The sequence below is a fragment of the Ictalurus furcatus genome, chromosome 5 (assembly GCF_023375685.1).
Source record: "Ictalurus furcatus strain D&B chromosome 5, Billie_1.0, whole genome shotgun sequence".
Classification (NCBI taxonomy): domain Eukaryota; kingdom Metazoa; phylum Chordata; class Actinopteri; order Siluriformes; family Ictaluridae; genus Ictalurus; species Ictalurus furcatus.
This window is the reverse complement of record NC_071259.1, coordinates 3,783,592-3,791,863: the sequence shown is the minus strand read 5'-3', so window position 1 is coordinate 3,791,863 and position 8,272 is coordinate 3,783,592.

Genomic DNA, 8,272 nt, shown 5'->3' with positions numbered 1-8,272 from the left:
AAACTTTGGGACTTTTCAGAGTTGAGAACAATTCGTTTTTTGGTTGTTGTTATTTTTAGAAAAATGAAAGCGTTCAGATGGAACCAGAGTGGGGCTGAATCCGAAGCAACATGTTTACTATCAGTATACATGAGTATTAATGTTGATATTAATCAACACTTATAGTGTAACTTTTGTTAGCTAAACTTTACGATGTAACTTTCGTAATATAATTTTTTATACTGTAACTTTTGTAACTTGTATAGTATAACTTGTAAATTAACTTTTTTGGTGTAACTTTATAAGATACCTTTTATAGTGTAACATTTGTAGTATAATTTTTTTTAACATACCATAAAAGGTTATCTTATAAAGTTATCATTTTTGTAAGAACTTTTATAGTATAACTTTTGTAAGACAATGTTTATAGTATAACCTTTGTAAATTAACTTTTATGGTATAACTTTACCTTTATACTGTAACTTTTGTAAGGTACTTTTTGTAGTGTAACATTTGTAATATAATTTTTATGTAACTTTTAGTGTGTAAATTTTACAAGAAAACCTTTAACTTGTAAATTAACTTTTTTGGTGTAACTTTATAAGATACCTTTTATAGTGTAACATTTGTAATATAATTTTTTTAACATAACTTTATAAGATAACCTTTTATGGTATCATTTTTGTAAGAACTTTTATAGTATAACCTTTGTAAATTAAGTTTTATGGTATAACTTTACCTTTATAGTGTAACTTTTGTAAGGTACTTTTATAGTGTAACATTTGTAATATAATTTTTATGTAACTTTTATTGTGTAAATTTTACAAGAAAACCTTTATATAGTGTTGCTTTTGTAATATAATTTTTATACTGTAACTTTTGTAACTTTTATTGTATAACTTTTGTAAATTAACCTTTATGGTGTTACTTTACAAGATACTTTTTATAGTGTTGCTTTTGTAATATAATTTTTATACTGTAACTTTTATTGTATAACTTTTGTAAATTAACTTTTATGGTGTAACTTTACAAGATACTTTTTATAGTGTTGCTTTTGTAATGTAATTTTTATACTGTAACTTGTGTAACTTTTATTGTATAACTTTTGTAAATGAACTTTTATGGTGTAACTTTACAATATAACCTTTACAGTATTACTTTTGCAAGATAACCTTCATAGCATAACGTTTGTAAGATCATTTTCGTGTATGTATACGTATTTTACATACACGTTTAGGGGAGAGTATAGCAAAGTGTCCTACGTAAGGAAGTGTTCAAGATGCATTCCTTAATCATCTTTGTTAATCCTTTAACAAAGAAATCATTGATATGGTGATGTTTTCTGTAAGGAGATGTCCACTTAAAAAGTCTCCAGTGTCTCTGGAAGCTCTGTGATTTGAATTCAACCTTCTGGTCACTAGCACTGGATCTTAACCGCTGAACACCCACTGACATCTACAGTATATCTAAATGCTATTTTAACCATAAAACCAATTATTCCTTAAATACAGCCTGCTTTGAGCTGTGCTAAATCCGGCCTGCTGAGGAAAATCATGTCCCCGTGTGCCTGGCTTTTTGGAAGCACAGATTGAGTCGAAAGCATCAGGTCCAGGTGCCAGAGTTATTTCTCAAATCTTCAAACATGTTGAGTCATCGACGGAGGAACAGTGTGTTATTCCGCCACGTCACGTTTTTAACACGGCGGAAGGGGAATGAGCTTCACAGAAGAGCGCTTCTCCAGGACATTACTGTTATTCAGTGCTTCATTTCACAAGACAGTACTAAAGAGGTTCTGAGAAAGTACAATGTTTACTATTAAATGAATCATACTGTCGAATGATGAGTCAAAGCTAATGAATCATAGATGAACAGGAAATGTGCAAAAGTGTGAAGTTTGTACTTCAATTTGTATATATTTATGCAATTCCATGTTTGGACTATGGTCTGGTACATTTTATTGTGTAACTGTTTATAAGACTTTGTTTCCTGGTCTCTTCACAAGTCAAGAGAAAATGAGTCACGAGCAAAAACGCATTTGGGGGAAAATTGACATTTTTACAACATAAAATAGCAGCTCATTCGTTCTTGCCAATGAACTCGCAGACCATACACCGATGTTCGTATAAATTACTGAATGAATGAAGCTTTTTCAATTGAAAGGGTTTTTATCAGTTATTCTTGGTCAGTTGAAGGAAATTCAGTTCAACCTTTTGTTTTGTATTTGCCCCTTTTGAAAGTTTGTGTGCTCTGAAAATATTCTCGACTATTCTGCACTGACGGTTTCATTGATTTGGGCGCCACCTGTAGTCTTTTTCATAAAATCGTCCTGTGTGTTCAACCTCACGCATGCATAAATGACAGGGATGTCCCAGAGGACCACTGAAAATCCCGTCAGTTATCATCACGCTGAAATTGAACAGGGTTTTGCGAGAGTGTTACTGTGCATTGTGTTTGCCTCTGTTGAGCTGTGTGAAAGGAAAGAAGACTTTTGAATGTACACTGTAAACAGTTTCTGTGGTTTTGACAATATAGTACTGATATCATGATCCAGATGTGCGAAGTTGATCCAAAGGACTTGTGATTGGTTCTACCAAGGGGGTGAATATTTATGCAACCCACAAATGTCTGCTGTTTGGTTTAATTAATCTTTTAGTCATAATGAAACGGTAATCATAAAATATCACGTGATAATAAATGAATCGCATTTTAAAAATCATGCAAAAATAAATGAAAAGTAAAAAAAAAACACGTGAAAATAAATTCATCGATAAACAAATCGCATGCCAGGATAAATGAATCGCATAAAAAAAATCATGTGAAAATAAATGAATAGTAAAAAACACGTGAAAATAAATTAATAGGAAGAAAATCACGTGGAAATAAATTAATAGCAAAAAATCACGTGAAAATAAATGAATAGTAAAAAGTCACGTGAAATAAAATTAATAGTAAAAAATCACGTGAAAATAAATTAATAGCAAAAAATCACGTGAAAAAATAATAGTAAAAAATCACGTGAAAATAAATTAATAGTAAAAAATCACGAAAATAAATTAATAGTAAAAATCACGTGAAAATAAATTAATAGCAAAAAATCACGTGAAAATAAATTAATAGTAAAAAGTCACGTGAAAATAAATTAATAGTAAGAAAATCACGTGGAAATAAATAGCAAAAAATCATGTGAAAATAAATGAATAGTAAAAAAATCACGTGAAAAAATTAATAGTAAAAAATCACGTGAAAATAAATTAATAGTAAAAAATCACGTGAAAAAATTAATAGTAAAAATCACGTGAAAATAAATTAATAGTAAAAAATCACGTGAAAATAAATTAATAGTAAAAATCATATGAAAATAAATTAATAGTAAAAAGTCACGTGAAAATAAATTAATAGCAAAAAATCAAGTGAAAATAAATTAATAGTAAAAAAATCACGTGAAAATATATTAATAGTAAAAATCATGTGAAAATAAATTAATAGTAAAAAATTCCCGTGAAAATAAAGTAATAGCAAAAAATCACGTGAAAAAATTAATAGAAAAAAATCACGTGAAAATTAATAGTAAAAAATCACGTGAAAATAAATTAATAGTAAAAAATCACGTGAAAATAAATTAATAGTAAAAAATCACGTGAAAATAAATTAATAGCAAAAAATCACGTGAAAAAAATTAAGCGATAAACAAATCGCATGCCAGAATAAATGAATCACATTTTAAAAATCATGTGAAAATAAATTAATCATGTATTTTAAAAATCACATCTGAAAATAAATAAATCATTTTTTAAAAACACACGAAAATAAATGAATAGTTAAAAAATCATGTAAAAATGAAATGAATCATCTATAAAAAAAAAAATCACGTGAATTTTGGACATTGAACATTGGACTGGATTCTAGCTTGGTATAAAAGCCCTTGACATATCAATAAATAAATAAATAAATATAAATATAATAGCTATATGTGTAGTGGAATATGCAGTGACTGTATGCAGCACTCTCGTTGAGAATACAAACATCTAGATCCACATTAACGGTGTAGATTTGGCACACAGCAGGTTAAGTGCCTGATTAACGCTGTATGATCAAACCCTGTTGAAAGCAATTTACCGTCCTCTCTCTCCATCTCCCTAATTACGCCACAATCATAGCGGTGCTATTATAATCATGTAGCGCTGCTATCACTGCTGTTATCGTAATCATCATCATTATGATGATTCAAGGACAGCTTCTGTTCCACAGCACGCAGCTGAGCAGTGACTGAGAATAAAACTGAAGCCTGTACTCAAAATGATGCCATTTAATATATAAATATATCTTTTTTTTTGGTCTTCCTCATTCCCCAAATTTTCCCATCCTTGCAGGAGGCAGTGAAGCAACCCTTTCTCTAGATGCGCCGAAGCCGAAGCGTAAAGCCAGTGAATCAGAAACCTTTGTCAGAACATTAAGTTAGTTTCATAGAAACCACAACGCTGGCATGAAATCTGGTCAGGAGGAGTTGATTCATTTTCCAAATCCGCAGCTCTGATGATAGTGCTGTAGTTTCTATGGTGTGATATGGTGAGGAGACATTTATTTAATATTTAGGGAAGGAGTCTCCAGTGTCAGTGCTTAGTATCCAGTAAGTGTTCTGAAATGGGGACGTCCTCGGGGCAGTGGGTTTTGTGCTTTCCGGTTACATGACAAGCTGTGGGGGGTTTTCTTTCTTTCTTTTGTCATATTAACTTCAAGAATGAGAAACAAAAGTTGCTGGTGAAAGAACGACTATTTATAGCTGCTATAGCGAAAGTGATAACAGGAACGAACTTGTTCCACAACACCTGACATAACTATAAATGAATATCAAAAATCCCATCACCCTGGATCCCATCACCGTGGATTCCATCACTGTGGATCCCATCACCCTGGATCCCATCACCGTCGATCCCATCACCGTCGATCCCATCACCGTGGATTCCATCACTGTGGATCCCATCACCCTGGATCCCATCACCTTAGATCCCATCACCATGGATCCCATCTCCCTGGATCCCATCTCCCTGGCATTGATTATTTTCCTATAACCATACAACCCCAAGTATTTTATTCCTTACAGATTTCATTTTAGGCTCTAGGATTATTACTGAAAGTGGAGAGTCATATAATGAACAAACGTACAGAAAGCAAAGATCTATGATCACAGTCTTTTTTTAAAAAAAAAAAATTTTTATTCCACAATGAAAAAATTATAGATTTGGGTCAATTTTCTGTTCTTTTCTGTTATTTCGGCCTCCGAAGGATCAGGAAATTACAGCTCTTTTCTTCCCGCTTTTAATGTTTCATTACAATAGGGGCATGTTAAGGTCTTCGGAAGTTGCACTAATCAAACTCAGTTGTATAAATGATAGAACTTCCCAACCTAATTTTAATGAAATGTCACCTAAAATGTAGGATATTGCATAATAGTTGGAAGATGTAGGAAGTCCCCCCCCTTCCCCCCTCCTTCTGCCACCTTGTGCCAATGATTAATCCTTCCAGGATATTGCGATTTCACGATCTCAGAAATGAACGCAAGGTCAACCACACTATTCGGAGGAGCTTGCAATTTTTCAGAATGACCGCAGAGTTTCCACAGATCCGGGCCAAGACGCGTCATGTGACGTCATCACAACATGCATTCAGCCAAAGCCCTCTTCAATTCACACGAGTACAGCTAAAAAGTTTCATTTACCAACAAATATCAAAACAATTCAAGTAGTTTTCCGCAAAAAAAAAAAAACACACACACACAAACTCCGCAAATTGCATTGCAAATTTCGAAAAATATTTTTGGCCGCATTTTTGGCAGCGACAATCACAAAAAAAACTCTGCGACAATCCTGTACGGACCGATCGATTAGGCGGTTTCTTTTATTTTTTTCATGCAAAAACATAACACACCGCAATTTTTTAAAAAATTTTATTTTGATTTTTTTCAAACTCTTGGTCTATTAACGAGACCAATTCCTAATTCCGAGACAAGTCCAAGTATAAATGTCAATAAATCCAAGATAAGTCTAAGTTAATATAGAAAATAAAGCCTTGAGACTGGACTTGAGTCCTACAGCCCGACCTACAACTTAAACCCAAATCCGATACTGATACGATCTAACACATACTATAGTGTGTCCCATTTCTTCCCTTAAATTCATTTTAATATACACAATACGGCCAAAATGATGTGTTCACCTGTCCATCACACCCATACGTGCTTCTTCTCCAAACACTGAAAGCACACAATTGTATAGCATGACTTTGTATGTTGTAGCTTTACGATTTCCCTTCACTGGAACTAATCGGCCCAAACCTGTTCCGGCATGACAACGCCCCATGGTTTGCCAAGCTTCGATTGGAAAAAAGGGTAGACTGGAACAACTCGAGTGTCCTGAACATTACCCTGAACCTCAGTGGGTAAGATGTTGATCATGTGTCCACATACTTCTAGCCATATAGTGCAGATGAAGTGCCTGACTACAGGTTTTATTATCGGTATACCATTTCTAACAATGTTCCGGTTGTACTTAGCTTATTTAGGAGTTCTAGACGTGTCTCTCCGTGATTCGCTCATTTATAAACTTTATAACAGGGTGGCCTCGTTAATAAGAAGACGCACAGAATAATAACAGGGAGGCCAATACGAGCGACAGAGTTAAAAATGACCCTTCCTATGGTTTTATCCTTAAGTACATGTCATTAAAATGCATCGCTTGATGTGGTTACGATAGATCATGGTTTGGGGTTGAACGTTATCGAGTAGGTTTTAACGCACAAATGGAGTCTCAGGAGAGGCGCAGGGAGGATTTCGACTTCGCAGTGAAGCCCAGGTTCCAGCTTTATTCTCATCCACAGAGTATACACAGTTTGTATAATGAAATAATGGAATGCTTTGATTTTTTTTTTTCTTAGACTCATTCATCCTACTGTGAATGTATGCTAAAACACTGATTCATCTCCCTCTCCTTGCCATAAAGACAACTGGTCATAAGCAGAATAGAGTCCACAGCTGGTTCCAAACGCGTTCATGGTGCTAAAGCAGGTAAAGGCGATGAGCCGTGCAGTCAGGATATCAGCGTTTCCCCCAGAGCCTCAGCACTCTGTTTACGAACAACGGTGCTTCACACAGCGTGAACCTTTCCCATGGAGTTTCTATTCACTGGAAGAAAAGTAGTGAACTGTTACTCGTGTCTGATTCACAAAATAAATTCTGTTTTTTTTTTCCTAATATTTTTAGGCCTGTAATATGAGTAACGGTGAAAATGAGTAATAATAGAAAAAATTTTTAAAAAATCTATTTAATAATTTAATAACCTACGTAGTATCAGGGGGTGGAATTAAGTATCCAAGTCATTTCTACTATAGAATTTAGTCATTTTATTATGTATAATTTAAAATATGTAAAAGTATGACGCTACTTTCTTGTTCCAGTTTCCTGAACTATATCCGTACCGTATTTAGAAAGAAGACTTACAGCCTTGAACAATGAAAAAACAAACAAACCAAAAAAAAAAAAAAAAAAAAAAAAAACACCCCCACAATTAAGCCAAACTTCAGTGTTCATTTCTAAATCACTAAATAAGAAGTGAGAATGGCAGCCATGTGATCAGATTCATCACGCATTAATTACTGGCTTGGATTTTGCACCTGAAATATCCGATACACATTGGTTTAACAGGAAAAGCTCTCGGAAAAGCTTTCAATTAAATCACTGTAACTGTTTTTTTTTGTTTTTGTTTTTTGTTTTTTTTTTTAAAGTCACCTGGCATGTATGTGCGTCTCGGTTTGGAACGTGCATGTGTGTAATTAAACTTGTCAGCGTTTTAATTAGGTAATTAAAATAGAGACTGTTCCTACAGCAACCACTCGAATGAAACCAATCAATTTCAGTGCTGGAAAATGATGTGGAGTGGAAATTTTTTGAGAAAAAAAAATCACCACTATTAATAACGACAGTTGATCATTTTGAATGGAATAACAAGCGACGGGAAACAGTAAAATGATTTTTGAACAGCTGTCGCCAGTGAATGAAATTTTGGGATAAGGAGCGTGTTTCGGTGGTACATCCTCCTCTAGTGTTATGTTTCTTAAATAGTGGTGCAACAAAAAAATAAAAAATGTATTTATTTTTTTCAAAAACGGATATGACAAAATAGCAAAGTGAACAAGTGTGTGTGTGCGGCTTAAGAGAAAATTTTCACTAGAACTGTGATTGCATAAATATTCACCCCCATTGGTGTGAAATCACTACATTAGTTCAATATCATGGACTATT